The sequence below is a fragment of the Jaculus jaculus genome, chromosome 1, assembly GCF_020740685.1.
Source record: "Jaculus jaculus isolate mJacJac1 chromosome 1, mJacJac1.mat.Y.cur, whole genome shotgun sequence".
In the NCBI taxonomy this organism is placed as follows: Eukaryota; Metazoa; Chordata; class Mammalia; order Rodentia; family Dipodidae; genus Jaculus; species Jaculus jaculus.
Genome location: NC_059102.1, coordinates 150,678,526 through 150,694,821, shown reverse-complemented (window position 1 = coordinate 150,694,821; position 16,296 = coordinate 150,678,526). Strand labels below are relative to the sequence as shown.

Here is a 16,296-nt window from a genome sequence, read left to right as displayed (position 1 = left end):
CTAGAGTGATACCCTACCTTGAAAAACCAAAAAAATTAAAAATAAAGATATGGAAAAATACCAACATTATACAAGCCATACAAAATTACTAGTAGAGCAGAGTTTTGTTTCATGCTTGGGCTTTTTGGGAATTTTTTTAAAATTTTTGTCTATTTTTATTTATTTATTTATTTGAGAGCAAGAAAGAGAGAGAGAGAGAGAGAGAGAGAAAGAGAGAGAGAGAGAGAGAGAGAAAATGGATGCGCCAGGACCTCCAGCCACTGCAAACGAACTCCAGATGCATGTGCCACCTTTTGCATCTGGCTTACATGGGTCCTAGGGAATCAAGCCTCAAACTGTGGTCCTTAGTTTTCACAGGAAAGTGCTTAATCACTAAGCCATCTCTCCAGCCCTTTTCGGGCAATTTTATACATGGATATAATGTACTGTGATCTTCATCACACACCCCCATGGCCTTCTCCCATGCCCCTCCCACTCCCACTGAACCTCTTCCTCTTCCAGTCCCCTCTTCTACCTGATGTCTTCTTTTGTGACCCACTGAGTTTGGTAGCTGTTTGCATGAGCATGGGCAAAGGGTTTACTACAGTTTTAGCAACTTACCAGTGGCTACACCATGGAAGGAAAGGTCTCCCCCTCTCCCAGCAGCCATTAACTGCCAATAACTCCTCAAGGAAGAGAAGGACCTCACGAGCCCCTCCCCGTGCGTGATGGAATGTTGATGGAGCCAATCTTGCGGCAGTAACCACAGCTGCCGCGTTCCTGAGTGCAACAGCCTTGTCACGTCCAGAAGACAGTCTCCCCCATCCTCTGGCTCTTACATTCCTTCAGCCCCTTCCTCTTCTACAACAGCCCCTGAACCTTGGAGGGGGTGAGGGGGTGATGGAGCTGTGTCATTTAAGGCTAAGCACTCAACAGCCATTTACTCTCAGCACTTTGGAGTTTTCAGTCTCTGCAAAAACAAGTTTCTCTGAGCAAAGCTGAGAGCAGCACTAATCGCTGGGCAGAAACAAACATTTGGAAGGCAGTTTGGTGAGCACAGTATGTCCATCATCCACCTCTTGGAGACAGGGTCTCTCAGCCTGGAGTTCACCAATTCAGCCAGCCTGGATGACTAGCGAGCTCCAGGCTGATCTATCAGTCTCTATCTCCCCAACACTACTAGTGTTACAGGCACGCATCACCATGCCTGGCTTTTTTAAGTGGATACTGGGGTTTGGACTCAGGTCTTTGCGAGGCAAGCACTTTACCAAATAAGCTAGCTCTTCCTTCTCTGTGTTGTTGCTGCTGTTGTTTCCTTTAAAAAATATATATATTTGTTTATATTAGAGCGAGACCCTATCTTTAAAAAAACAAAAACATTGTTTTGTTTATTTGAGAGAGAGAAAGAGAATGAATGAGACTGGGCACACCAGGGCCTCCAGCCACTGCAAACAAACTCCAGACATATGTGTCACTTTGCGCATCTGGCTTTATGTGGGTACTAGGGAATTGAACCCAGGTCCTTAAGCTTTGCAGGCAAGCATTTTAATTGCTGAACCATCTCTCCAGCATTGTTCTTGTTTTTGAATTTTATGTTTATATACATATATACATATATATATATACATATATAATGTGTGTATGCATATATGTATGTATATGTGTGTGTGTGTGTATACATACAGAGAGAGAGATAAGAGACAAATGTATATATGTAAGTACAATGATTGTGATGGGGAGGTAATATGATGGAGAATGGAATTTCAAAGGGGAAAGTGGGGGGGAGGGAGGGAATTACCATGGGATTTTTTTATAATCATGGAAAATGCTAATAAAATTTTTAAAAAATAAGCTTAAAAAAAAGAGAGACAAATAATTGGCATGTTAGGATCTCCAGCCACTGCAACTGAACTCCAGATATATGTACCACTTTGTGCATCTAGCTTTACATGGGTACTGGGGGGATTGAACCCAGGTCATTAGGTTTTGTAGGCAAGCGCCTTGACAGCTAAACCATCTCTCCAGGCAGTCTTTGGTTTTTGGGGTTTTTTTTTTTTTTTTTTTTTTTTTTTGAAATGCGATCTTGCTATATTTCCCAAGCTGGTCTTCTATTTCTGGACTCAAGCAATCCTTCTGCCTCAGCCTCTCAAGCACCAGATAGAACTACATCTTTCCAAAATTCATAGACACCTAGAAGTTCAGAACATGACCTTGTTTGATTCAAGGGCCCTGGTGATGTAACTGACCGAGAAACGATGAGCTCTTACGAGATTGAGGGTGGGCAGCACAGGGTGGTGGGACCCAGGAAGAGGAGCTTGGATCACTGGGGGCCTAGCTTCATGAAAAATTCTTGTTTTCTGTGTGAGCTCCCATTCTCAGAATTGGTTAGTTATGGAAGGCGCACCATTACAAAGCTAAGTGGTGCCCAGGCCCACTCATACTTCACTTCCTGTCAGCTGAAGAGGCAGGAGGCCCCCAAGAGAAGCTGAACAAAGCAAGTGCCAATGCCATGCTTTGGGCTTATAAACCCCAAGACCCATGAGCTAAAATGACCCACTGTTCTTCATAATGACACAGTCTCAGGTATCCTACTCCGTCTCAGAGGTTAAAAGTGCTTGCTTGCAAAGCCAGAGGGGTCAGGGTTCAATCCCTCAGTACTCACATAAGCCAGATGCACAAAGTGGCACACGGATCTGGAGTTTGTTTACAGTGGCAGGAGACCCCAGAGGGCCAATACCCACTTCCTCACTCTCATTCTCTGTCTGCCCCCTTCTGTCAATCTCTCTCGGTAAAAATAAATAAAATATTTTTTCAAAAATCTCTCACAGGGCGTGGTGGCACATGACTTTAATCTCAGCACTCAGGAGGCAGAGGTAGGAGGATCGCTAAAGTCAAAATCACCCTGAGGCTACACAGTGAATTCCAGGTCAGCCTGGGCTAGAGCAAGACCCTACCTTGAAAACAAAAAAAACAAAAATAACTCTCAGGGAAAGAATGTAAGAGCCAAAGGAAGAGAAGGAGAGCTTTGTAATACTGTCTTCCAGACACAAAGTGGCCATGGTTGTCATGACAAGACCTGCATAATAGGAAGGGAAAAAATGATGACATCAAAGTAGACTAGTTAAAATTCAGTGGAGGGGGGTATTTGAGAGGGGGAGAAGGAGGGTGGTAGGAGAGGGTTATGATTATGGTATATTGTTTATATTTATGGAAGTTGTCAGTTAAAAAAACCACCACCAAAAAAAGAAAAGCCTCCAACAACAAGCCAAACATGGTGGTGTACCTGCAATCCCAGACAGCACTCAAGAGATTAAGGCAGCAGGATTGCCACAGACTCAAGACTAGCCTGGACTACGCATGAGTTGTTTAAGGCCCACAGAGGGGGAAGAGAGGGAAGGAAGAAGAAAAGGAAGGAAATCAAGCAACAGACAGACATGTTCCCAGTTAACTAGAAGTAAAACATTATAATACTGGGCTGGAGAGATGGTTTAGCAGTTAAAGCGCTTGCCTTCAAAGCCTGAGAACCCAGGTTCAATTCTTCAGGTCCCACGTAAGCCAGATGCACATGGTGGAGCATGCATCTGGAGCTTGTTTGCAATGGCTAGAGGTCCTGGCATGCCCATTCTCTCTAATAAATAAAAACTTTAAAAAAAAATTTTTTTTAACTTACAATGTACCATCCCTAGCTGTGGATGTAATGGCATCAGACCCAATGGCATATCTGTGATGACCCTACCCAAGACATGACAGGTACGGGTCAGGAGGAGGTCATGACCACAGCCAAACAAGGTGCATTCTTCCAAACTGGCCCAGACCTCAGAGTCACAATCATGAAAGCTGAGAAAAGGCCATGGAATATTCCAGGCTGTCAGAGCCTAAAGACACAGATACTCATTCACCTTACTCACAGCAGCCTCACACCTGAAGCCAGAAGACTGCCGGGCATGGTGGCGCACGCCTTTAATCCCAGCACTTGGGAGGCAGAGGTATGAGGATCGCTGTGAGTTCGAGGCCACCCTGAGACTACACAGTGAATTCCAGGTCAGCCTGAGCTAGAATGAGAAAAAAAAAAAAGAAAGAAAGAAAGAAAGAAAGAAAAAAGAAAAGGGGGGCTGGAGAGATGGCTTAGCAGTTAAGCGCTTGCCTGTGAAGCCTAAGGACCCCGGTTCGAGGCTCGGTTCCCCAGGTCCCACATTAGCCAGATGCACAAGGGGGCACACGCGTCTGGAGTACATTTGCAGTGGCTGGAAGCCCTGGCATGCCCATTCTCTCTCTCTCCCTCTATCTGTCTTTCTCTCTGTGTCTGTAGCTCTCAAATAAATAAATAAAATTTAAAAAAAAATTAAAAAAAAAAAGAAAAAGAAAAAAGAAAAGGGGAAAAAAAGTGTGGTATGTCCACACAATGGGGCATGACTCAGCCTTTAAAAGGAAGGCTATGTGAAGCCTAAGAACCCTGGTTCGAGGCTCGGTTCCCCAGGTCCCACGTTAGCCAGATGCACAAGGGGGCGCATGCATCTGGAGTTCGTTTGCAGAGGCTGGAAGCCCTGGCGCGCCCATTCCCTCTCTCTCCCTCTATCTGTCTTTCTCTCTGTGTCTGTCGCTCTTAAATAAATAAATACATAAATAAATAAAATAAAAAATAAAAGGAAGGCTAACCTGGCTGATGAGATAGATGCTCAGCAGTTAAGGTGCTTACCTGCAGAGCTTAGCGACCCAGGTTCGATTCCCCAGTACCCACAAAAAAAAAAAAAAAAACCCAGATGCACAAAGTGGCCTATGCACCTGGAGTTCATGTGCCACAGCTGGAAGCCCTGGCACACCCATTCTGTCTGTTTCTTTCTCTGCTTATAAATTATATATATCATTTTTTTAATGAAAAAAGGAGGTGTTCCTAGTGCCTGCCACTAACAGGATGAACTCTCAGGAATGCACAGTAGAAGCCAACCACGAGGAGCAGATCCAGGTCAGGTATCCCTTACACGAACATTTCAAACTTGCTAGGCAAGATGGCACAAGCATTTTGGGAGGCTGAGGTAGAAGGATCGCTGAGAATGCATAGTGAATTCCTGGTCAGCCTGGGCTAAAGAGAGATCTTACCTCAAAACCCTGCCCCCCCAAAAAAAATTCAAAACTTTTTTAAAATTTATTTATTTGCAAGCAGAGAGAGGGAGAGAGATAGAAGAGAGACAGACAGGGAGAGAATGGGCACTGCAAATGAGCTCCAGATACATGCACCACCTTGTGCATCTGGCTTATGTGGGTCCTGGGGAATCGAACCTGGGTCCTTTGGCTTCATAGGTAAATGCCTTAACGGCTAAGCCATCCCTCCAGCCCAGAAAATTCAAAACTTTGAGGGCCATCATGACACAGCAATAAATTCCACCCTAAGTGACCCTAAGTGACAGATCATGGTCAAAACACAGAGCATATGTCACATACATCTGTAATCTTCACACCGGGGAGAACTAAGGCAGGAGGGTCAAGAGTTCAAGGCTAACCTGGGCTACACAGGGAGATCCTGTCTCAAGAAAACAAAAACAAGCCAACACAAGCTGTAAGTGAACCAAAAATATATAGAATCACCTTCAGGCCACATGGACGTTAAGATGTAACAATTACTGGACTGTGGCCTCTGCACCAGAGGTCTTGCCATGAAGAATGCTGCTCGGCAATAGCTGGTGAGTGGCCTTCCGCAATGGCAGGGCCTCCAAGGTCACCACCTGCCACGGGCACAGGTGGGTGGCAGGGGCTCCACAGCCCTGAACAAGACAAACTGGCATGTGCAGGGGTAACTTATCTTCACATGGTTCTAGAAAGTTGTTTAAACGGCATATATGATTCTTACACTTTAATGAGCTTTCTCTTTTACCTTCTCCTCAAACATCCGAACCAAGGTTTCACACACCAGTAGTTGCGTCAAGCTTCCCTGACCCTGGACTCTGGGGGCCTCACTCTTGAGACAGGGGTCAATAGGGTCAACAATAAAAACAAGGACCACGCAGCCCAACTCAAGAGCGCTTGAAAGGGCAGGGGCCGCCTTCTGAGCCTCAGGCTGGAAGAAACCAACTCACAATATCTGACTCCCATAGAGAGGAGCCCGTTCCTGGCATGGCACACACCTGTAATCCAGGGTCTTGCAATCAACACAAGCAACCGCCAACTTCCACAGAAGCCCCACAGGATATGAAAGGGACAGGGCAGAGGAACACCTGTGAACACCCTCAAGCGTCCCACACAAAGTTGGGGAGGCAACTCTCAAGGAAGTTTGGGATGGGGGGCTTCCCATCCCCCTGGAAAGCAGCCTCCCACCACCTTGGGGGCACTGGCTCCATCCTCCACACAGCTGTTCACCTACAGGGGCAGGAGATGCCTGGCAGCCCACTGTACACCAGGAGAGAAGTCAAGGCTGTCACCTCTCACCAGGCAGGTGGAAGGAAGTCCTGGCATGGATGCTTGTCTGGACAGCACCCAGCCTGGCACATGGGTCCCAGGACCAGATGGGTCTTCCCTGAATTCTGGGCTAGCACAGACCCCAAGAAAACCCTATCCTTTAGGCATGCCCTCCAGCCACCTGCCTGGAAGCTGCGGCTAGAGTGCACGCTACACCGTCCATCCCTGTGCCAGCCACGTCGCCCCAAGGCTCCACCGTGACCCACGCGCTGCTGGTTTCCAGGACACTTCATGTGACACAGACTCACCGCTAAACTGGGTTACAATAATTAACACAATCCCTGCCTCTCCTGTCCCAAAGCTTACATAAGCAGCGGCCCCATTTCCCTCCTGCCCCCCTCCCTGGCTTTGCTCCTTCAAACAGCTCTGGCTAGACTGATGCTCATACACCCTCCACCCACCGGGCTGGCTGGGGCTCCACTGTCTGCCTGCTTCCCACCCTCTCAGCAAGCACAGCAACAGCCCCCACAGCCCTCCAAGCAAGGAAGGTTTTCTGCTCCATACCACATCGGGTGGACTAGTATCCCCCAAAACTTCACACCCAGTCAGAACCTCTGAATGAGACTATATTGGAAACACAGCCTTTGCATACATATTGCTTAAGGACAGGAGATGAGTTCAGCCAGGGTTAGAGGGAGGGCCTCCTAGTGCCAAGGAGGCAGTGCCCGGAGTGATGTAGGTAAGGCCAAGGGCACCCAGGGTTGTGGAATGGCTTGGGGGATGGCCGTCTCCCTACCCATCCCAGCCTGCAGACACCTGGATTCCTGAGTTCAGCCTTCTGGAATGGAAAAGAATAGATTTCCGTGGTTTTTCACAGATCTGCAGTCCTTTTTTTTTTTTTTTTTTTTAGGGCAACCTTAGGAGACTTCTTCCTCCCATGACTACCACCCCTAAACACACCTGACTGTTCTCAACCTCTTCTGTGCATGTTATACACACCCATGCCAAAGCCACGGTCTACCTGAGCTGTCAGACACCTCCCCATGCCGCCCCCATCACGAACAAGGAAGAGGTAAAACCCGACAGGAAGGGGAGCGCAGCAGGGAAGAGGTCCGCCTCAGTCACAAGGGGACATGCAGCAGGCTGGAACACCCCACCCCCAGCCCATGACATAAGGTAGCTTTTCCAGAGCCAACAATGGAACAATGACTCCAGTGACTCAAGTGGGGTACTGTACCCTGTTCAGAGCTTACAGTCCATTTCCCCAACTTCCCACATGAAGAAACCGACAGCCAGGATCAGAGCTCGAGTACAAAAAGACTTTGGCTGTGAAAGCCTGGCTCTGTGAGCAGTGGCTCTGGCTGAGGGCAGCCATGGATACGACCAGCAGGACGCATGAAAAGGCCCCCATCCACGAGGACTCCGGCTGCCACAAGAGCCCCCGCCTGCCCCATATCCAACTGCCTGATGGAGAGCACGCTGCTTCTCCCTTCACCTGATGCCAGAGGCCACCCCCTTGGCCCTGTCCTGGAAAGCTAGAGGCATCCCCAGGCCAGACCCTACTTCCCGGACCTTGTCTCTGTACCTTGAAATTTAGGATGCAGCAAGACTCAGTGATCCACAATGCACATCAGTTTCACTCTACTGGAAGGGAGCCTCTTTGGGGGACTGTGGGGCTTGCATGGTCACCAGGTCAACACTATTTCTGAGAACTCAAAGGTCCTTCCAGGGCTGGAGAGATGGCTTAGCCGATAAGGCGCTTGCTGGCAAAGCCAAAGAACCTAGATTCGATTCCCCAGGACCCACATAAGCCAGAGGCACAAGGTAGTGCATTCATCTGGAGTTCATTTGCAGTGGCTAGAGGCCCTGGCACAACCATTCTCTTTCTCTCTCTCTCAAATAAATAAATTAAAATTAAACATTAAAAAAAGTCCTTCCAGTGCTGGAGAGATGGCTTAGCAGTTAAGATGCTTGCCTGCAAAGCATAAGGACCCAGGTCCGATTCCCCAAAACCCACGTAAGCCAGGTACACAAAGTGGCACATTCTCTGGAGTCTGTATGCAGTGGCCAGGGGCCCTGGCATGCCTATTCATTCTATCTCATAAATAAATGAAAATAAAATTTTTTAAAAATTTAAAAAACAAAGTCCTTCCAAAGCCAGGTATGGTGGTGTACGCCTTTAATCCCAGCACTCGGGAGGCTGAGGTAGGAGGATTGCCATGAGTTTGAGGCCAATCTGAGACTAATTCCAAGTCAGCTTGGGCTACACCAAAAGCCTACCTCAAAAAAAAAAAAAAACCCTTCCACTATGCAGGGTTGGGGGCATGGCTGCCCAAAATTTTCTCTGTGAGACACTGCTATAGTGGGACAGAGCATTTCAAAGGAAACTTCTAGTGATTAGACTGCTGGCCCCCACCAGGATGGGCCAGAAGGGCAGGCATGGAGGATGGGCCCTCCTTGCAAGCATGGACTCATCACCATCAGTCCTGCCCCATCAGACCATGCCACTGCAACAGATCCACGCCAGAACCCGTGCTCCTCAGCACCTGAAAACAGCCAAGCCAGGTGGTCAGCCAGCCAGCAGGACAACCACTGTCCCCTGGCCAGATCCTTCCTCGGAGACTGCCAAGCGCAAGGGCAACGGCCATAATCGCCATGAGGTGTAAGTGCCACCCCTCCCTGTGGTGAGCCTGCCAGGAGGCATGAAGCGAAGGGAGGTGGGAAGGATGTGGGTAGCACTCGGCAGACCCGACGCCCAGGGCCAGGCTGCAGGGCCTCTGCTAAGCCACCCAGGCCCTGCTATACATGAGGTCAGAGGCCTGGGTGTGGAGGGTGAGGAGAAAGTAGAAAAGCTCAACTCCAAGGACAGGGGGGTTGGGGTGTCACTCTTGAGGTCCTGAGCCCCATAGGAGCCAGCCTGGCCTGCATCCTAGGAGGATTCCCGAGCTGCAGGCAATTTGCATAATATTCTTTGCAAGTTAATATCAGACTCTGATAATGATCTGGAGACGCGGCAGAGCGGCTGAGGCACTGTTACAACACTAAGTAATCATATTTTAAATTATGTTTCCCTTTATAGAAAGGTGTTGCAAAAACACACAGACATGAAATCTGTCTATTATAGCCCACTGCCAACCACCTGACCAACTCCAGCACTGCCGGGTGTCCCAGCCTAGGAGAGCAGGTCCCAGGGACCCAGAGGGACTACACAGCACAGGATAATCACGTGAGCACGCACACACACGCGCACACACACACACACACACACACACACACACACAATGTACATCTGACCACCCAGAAGTTACACACACCTGCCAGGGACAGGAATCTCACAAAGCAGCTAAACTCCCAATTGCTCTGGGAAGGAGACTGGGGGCTCCCCACTGAGTCCTGACACTTGGGGTACATGAGGTTAACTCCCCTAGAACCTCCATGTTATAGGCTAGGAGTTGGGGGGTCCTGTCCTCACCCTCCAACCAATACTTCAGTTCTCTCGAGAGGTGAGAGTATCCCTATACCCCAAGCCTTCCTGAACCCTCAGGCCACACCCAACTTCTACTGGGTTCCCTCTCTTGCACATCCATACCCCAGACACCTTTACAGCCAAGAAGTGGGGAGGTACTGGCCCTGAGCCTGCCCTCCACGAGGAAGCCATGTTCTCCCATTCTCCACTTTCTCTTCATTTGGAAGCCAGGGCCGTCCACTCAACCTCTATTTTCTTAAAAGCTTCCCCCCCACACTTTTTTTTTTATTAAAAAAAATCCAATTATAGCACAAATCTCTCAGCAGGGGTCAGTATGGAATAAGAATAGCCAAAGTTAATGGACATGACAGGCAAGATTAATGCCTGAAGGGTTTCCAAAGTTGTATGATGCAGATTTCATTAACATTTTAATTGTAATGTATCTTTTTAATCTTCTCTCACCCTAATGGCTTTATATCCAAAAAGAAGAAAAAAAACTGCTGACAACAACAAAAAGTATCAATATACAAAATTTAACAAAGGCGTTTAGCAGTGCAGTGGAAACTAGATTAAATGAGCAAAACTGTGTTAACATTGTGATTTTTAAGAGCAGAATCAGGAATGCTGCAAAGAGCTATTTCTTCCCTTCTTGGCACAGGAGGAACCACTGAGGAGGCCAAGGACAAAGGCCTGGGGCAGATGCCCAGGGTCCCAAACCAGGAGCCCTCCAGTGCACTCCTGGTGGCCCAAAAGCTAGGAGGAGGACAGGCAGAGCATGGCAAGGGCTGCCCAGTCGCACAGGCGATGGAAAGAAGGGTTCCGAAAGACCAGGGGATAGGCCAGAGGCCTCCCTCCCCTAAGGTAGCGGTGAGATGGAACATCCCAGGCTGTCACCCTCCAAAGGGGGCACTAGCCTTCTGTCGAGGGAAGACTGGCAAGCCTGACCCACAGGCATCCAGCCCCTAGGCTCAGTCAGGTATCTAAGCTGCTCTGGCCAGTGGTCCTCCTACTACCTCCATTTTTTTTAAAAATGGTGGTTTCCCAAGTCTACTTGGTCCTGATTACAGAAGGCTCAGTGATTTTTATTTTCAATCAACCATCACTGGGGACCTAGTTCTGCACCTCCCTAGGTCCTTCTGCCCTTCAAAAGGCAACCCCCCTCCCCTAGCGCAACAGCTGTCAGGGGGCACCCCAGTGCTAGACAGCCCCAGAGACATGGATGGCTCCCTGTTCACCCCGTGACTATATATGGGCACTTTCAGGCCCCTCTGTTCCCGCCCCCCTCCCCAACCCTGCCTGCTTCCCAGACACAGGCATGAGGGGCGGGCCTGGGGCTGGCGGGCCATCCATGGCTGGGTGCCCTTCTGGATGCCAGGCGCAGTAGAGGGGGGAGGGTAAGATTCCTTCTGAAAGCCCCAGCCAGCTCTTCCCCAGGGACCTGGAAACAACTCCCTTCTCCAGGGATTGAACCAGTCTCCCCTTAAAGGGCCAGTGTTCCTACCAATGGCCTCACTATCCCAACGGCAGCAGGCCAGGCTGGGCTATAGTGTAGAGGCCTAAACAAGGCCTGCTTGCCCCTCAGCTCCTCCTAATCAAAGCAGGGCCAGGTGGGTTACAAACTCAAGGTCACACAGCCTGGGGGGTGGGGGACAGACCACCAAGGGATCTGATCTCAGGTTCCTGCTCCCAGCAGCTTCCCAAGGCCCAGGCCCAGTACCCACACTTAGAGGAAGAGGGAGCAGCAGAGCCCTAGGCCAGATGCTTGTCTCTCTTCTGCTCAGAAGGCTCCCCTGTCTGGGTAGAGGCGAGCAGTGGCCTTGGCCTCGACATCCATGCTCCCAAACGGTCCTGTGTCCACCAGCATGCAACCTTCAAGAGCCCACGCCTCCAACCACAAAGTCAAGGCAGGCTACAGCCCAGCAAGGGAAGACTGCAGGTGAAACCAGCAGGGAGCCTGGCCGGCTGGGAGAGTGAGAATTTGCTAAAGAAGACATAGAGGTTGCCAGCATGCCTGAACTGACAAATAGGCCAGAGTGGCCACTTCAGGCCAGTTCACAGGCTGCCTCCCAAGTGCTGGCGGGGGGGGGGGGGGGGGGGGGGGGGGAACAGCTGGGAGGGGCGAGGAGGAGGGGGGCCCACAGGAAGCTAAAAGGAAAAGGGAACCTGGGAGCTGGAGGCAGTAGCAGAGGAGGCCAAAGGTGGGGCAGCCCACATCTCAGGAGTGGAGACCCAAGCTGGTCAAACTTACTGTTCTGCCTGGTACCCTAGGACCAGGCAGCTCACACTTGCCTCAGAATGAAGTGTGGGGTGCAGGCAAGCACAGGGAGAACACAGAACCCTGGCTGGCAAGAGAGTAGTCTGTGGGCAGGAGCCTGGTGGCCAGGGAAGCAGCTTTGATGAGCGGGCCTGAAACAGGTTCTGACATCCCTTCAACCAGCCCACTCACCCCCAAGCCAACCAGATTTCACACTCCATACATGGGACTGGCTACAGGCACCCCACACTTACGAGGGGCAGCTACAGGCCGGTGTCTAATAGTGGTACCTGCCCCTGCATTGAAGGGATTCCTCTCTCCCAAAGGTAGCACTGAAGGGATTTGCTCTCCTCTCCAAAAGACCAGCCCAGAGCCAGGTTTGGTGGGCAGAGCTATAATCCCAGCACTTGGGAGTTGGAAGCAGGAGGATCAGGAGTCCAAAGTCACCCTTAGCTACATAATGCGTTTGAGGCTAGCCTGGGCAAAAAGCCCAGGCCTAAAAGCCCACCCAGGTTTCCTCAATGCAGCCCCTTGAGGAGACAGCCATGGGACCCAGCCTGAGGAAAGCTAGCATTCCTCAGAAATGGAGGGCAACCTACCTCATCCTGAGAGTCTAGCCCCAATAGGCTACTGGCCTGGACCAGACACATGCATCAGCTGTCAAAGCACATTCTCAAAGGTGCTCCTTATGGACTGGGGAGATGGCTCAGCGGTTCAAGTGCTTACTTGCAAAGCTTGACAGCCAGGGTTCGATTCTGGACTTCGTTTGCAGCAGCAAGAGGCCCTGGTACACCAATTCCCATTCTGTCTCCTCCTTCCTCCCTCTTAATCTCTCTCCTTATAAATAAATAATATATATGTATTTTTTAAATGCTCCTTACACTGGAGGTCCGCAGCAGGGGGCAGGAGGGGCCCAGGTGTACAGCTAGCTCATGGTCACACTGCCCACCAGTGGCTTCGTGGCTCATTCTATCCCGACAGCCCCAGCTGATTTCAGACCCACCACAAGATCCCCAAGGGGAGAACTCCCAGAGCTCAGGCAAAAGGAGACAGGGTGAGTTCTTGGGCGATGAGAGGCAGGGAACAGGTCTAGGACAGGGTACAAAGGAGGAGTGGACAGCTGGGGCAGGCCACAACTCAGTGTCCTGTGCATTCCAGGATCAATGAGGTCAGAGCCACAGGCCTTAGAGGCAGGAGCTCAGACTCTTTTAAGGACATCATGGCTTTTAGGGTCTGACCCCCAAGTGCTAGGTCCCTGTGCTGGGACCAGAGAAGACCCCAGAAGAGATCATACCACACATCCTCTGCCCATCACTCAAATCAAGTAGGAAGGACCCCAGGGACAGGTGGGGCCTCTGCATAGCAGATCAGCCCCTGAAATGACTCTCCGGATAACACAGGCTCGCTAATCTAAGGCACCCTCAGGCCCCTCTCCCCAGGATGGCTGCTCTGGTCTCCAGGAACACACACTGCCAACAGTCCCAATACAGACCGAGAGCTGACGGCAAGCAGTTCAGGGCAGACTGGCACACTGCTCACTGCAGTACAAGCATTCTCTCTGAGCGCACTCTAAATGGCTGGGAGCTCCTGGAATTGGCGAGATTCAGACGTCCAAGGTGCACAGCCTTCACCCAGCCTGAATCCTGCACTGTCCTGCCCTGGGTGTGACCACGGAGAAAAGATCCCTGGCCATGAGAGGTGACAAGTGATATCTTGTTCTTGTGCTAATTCCAACCAGCTGGTCCAAAGAACAGAGAGCCAGCTGCCATGGGTCTCACCCCTTTCATTTCCATCACTTGTGCTCCAGGCAAATTAACACTCAACAGTGAGATGACCCGGTGGGGAAAGTACCTAGAGGGCCTCCTGGAAAGGACGGCCAGCAAAGGGCACCCTGGTGGACCAGAGGGAGTAGACTAGAGGGACTTAGAGAAGATTACTGGAAGGTGGGACAGGAGTGCTGGCTGCCCAGCTCCTGTGGATCAGGTCTTGGCCCCTGAGAGAAATGGTCACAGGACTGGGGGAGGCTTTAAGAGCACCCTGAGCCAGGTGCGCTCCTTTAATCCCAGCACTCGGGAGACATACGTAGGAGGACCGCCGGGAGTTTGAGGACAGCCTGGGACTACAGATTGAGTTCCAGGTCAGCCTCCTGGGCTAGAATGAAACTCTACCTCAAAAAAGAAAAAAAAAAAAAAAAAAAAGCACACTGAGTGCCCAGCCCCATGGGACATCCTGCCCTCATCCTCGGGCCAAACTGGAAAACAGAGGGAAGAACGACAGGGCTGAACAGAACAGGGCTGCCCCAGAAGGGTTGGGACATGGCCATGCACACAAATCAAATGGCTCAAAAGGGCTGGCTTGACAAGACCAGGATCCCAGGTAGGCGCCCCCTCCCCCCGCCCCTCCGCCCACCCACGGGCTCAGCTAGCAACACCGCCACTAGGAGGACGCCCGACAAAACATCTGCATCCCCAAGCTAGTGGGGGAGAGTGAAATGTCAGAGGGGCCAGCTTCAGGAACAGGACCTGGGAGCCTGCAAAGCTGCCCCCCCTCCCAAACATCCGAGAAGCACCACGGGACCAATCTTCCCATAGAGCTTGAAGAAGGGCTTGAGCTGACCCACGCCGACCGCCCCCCCCCCGCCCCGCCCTCTCGCACCATGCCCCCCGGAGCAGCAGCAACAGCAGAAGCAAGCAGCAGCAGCAAAGTGGCGCCCTCAGGCAGCGCCCCCATCCACCCCAGCCCCTCTGAGTTTCTTGGAGAAGGGGTTTGGGTCCCGAGACCTCAACTCTGCGGAGACGCACAAACAGGGACAGACAGGATCCGCAACGAACCTCACTCAGTTCCGCCCCAGGTTGGAGTCGACAACCCGGAGGCAGTGATGACCCTTACCCACGGAGGGACCCACCTGGCCCGGAGGGGAGGGCGCGGGGGCCGGGGCCGACGCGCAACCCCCAAGCCCGTCGGTCAGGAGGGGTGTGTCCCCTCCACCCTGGCCCAGGGCCAGTCTCACTGGGGCTTCCCCGCTGCGAAGGGCCGGGCCCGGCCAGGTCTCCCCCCAACCCCCCGCGGTCGGGGGCAGGCCAGGGGAGGTCCCGAGTAGCCAAAGAAGCCCGGGAGGGGGACAGAAAAGACGCCGGCGCGCCCGGAGCTGGAGCTCTCCCCAGGACGCACCGCCCCGAGTCCCGGCTTCCGCCCGGCCCGGTGGAGGCTTCTGGGCTTGGGACCGGCCCCTGCGCCCTGGCCCCGCGCGCAGCTACTGCGCCCCACTCGGCCGCGCCCCAGCACGGCGGCCGGGCGCGCGGCGGGCACTGCGGCAGGGCGGCGGGCGCGCAAGTTGGGCGGCCGCGCCGCGGAGTTTGCGGGAAGTGCGGCGGGACGACCCGCCCGTGTGGCGGAAAACGGCGCCAAGTTGGCCGTACCTGCGGGCGCCCGGCCCGGTCCGGCCTGGGCAGCTGCGGCGCCGCCCGCGGCAGGAAGTGCTCCCGGCGTCCCCGCGCTCCGGCGCCCGCGGACTTTCTCCGACCTCGCCCAGCACCGGCGGCCGCACCGCGGCGGGGGCGGGGCGCGGGGAGGCGCCCGCGGGCCGTTTAAAGGGACAGCGCGCCAGCCGCGCGCGCGCACGCACGCTCGCCGCCAGGTGGGCACCCGGCGAGGGGACCCTAGCGGGAGGGAGTGTCGGGGCGCGGGATGCCCAGCGTTCGAGCCTGCTCCAGGCACCCGGTGAGGGACGGAGAGGGGAAAGACCTAGGACACCTACCCGCCCCGTCCGACCTCTAGCGTACCCTCCCCGCAGCGGCTGCGTTTGCACCAGCCTCTGGGATGGGGCTGCGGGCGGAAGACGCGTGACAGAGCAACCTTGGGGGGGGGGGTGGACAGAAAGGACCTCGGGACCTACGGGCCCGCGGCTTCCTGTAGAAGGCCCTGGCTGCATTCAGGCCCGGCGTGATCCCAGGAAGGTAACAATCACTCCAGCCACAGTCCACATGGCTACCCCCCTTGCGCAAGGCCATGTTCCTGTGAACAGAGTTGATGTCAAGTGCACAGTAAAACCACCAGATGCTTTCAGAAAATGCCCTCTCAACTTGGGTCCCATTGTGGGCACAGCCAGCTTTGGCCCCGTACCCACACGAGAACCCTTGTAGGAAAATGGGGGTGACACCAGGATAGAGGTCATGAGCAAGGTCACTGGGAGGAAGGGAGTTAAATG

General features: G+C 52.6%; 1 protein-coding gene across 1 annotated transcript in view; it reads right to left on the bottom strand.

Annotated features, from left to right (window-relative positions):
- Positions 1–15,548, bottom strand: part of Nacc2 (NACC family member 2) — a 98,569-nt gene extending 83,021 nt beyond the window's left edge. The window contains exon 1 of the mRNA XM_045155545.1: positions 15,509–15,548. The gene's annotated coding sequence lies outside the window, so the exon portion shown is untranslated. The remainder of the gene's footprint in view (positions 1–15,508) is intronic.
- Positions 15,549–16,296: the final 748 nt, after the last annotated feature.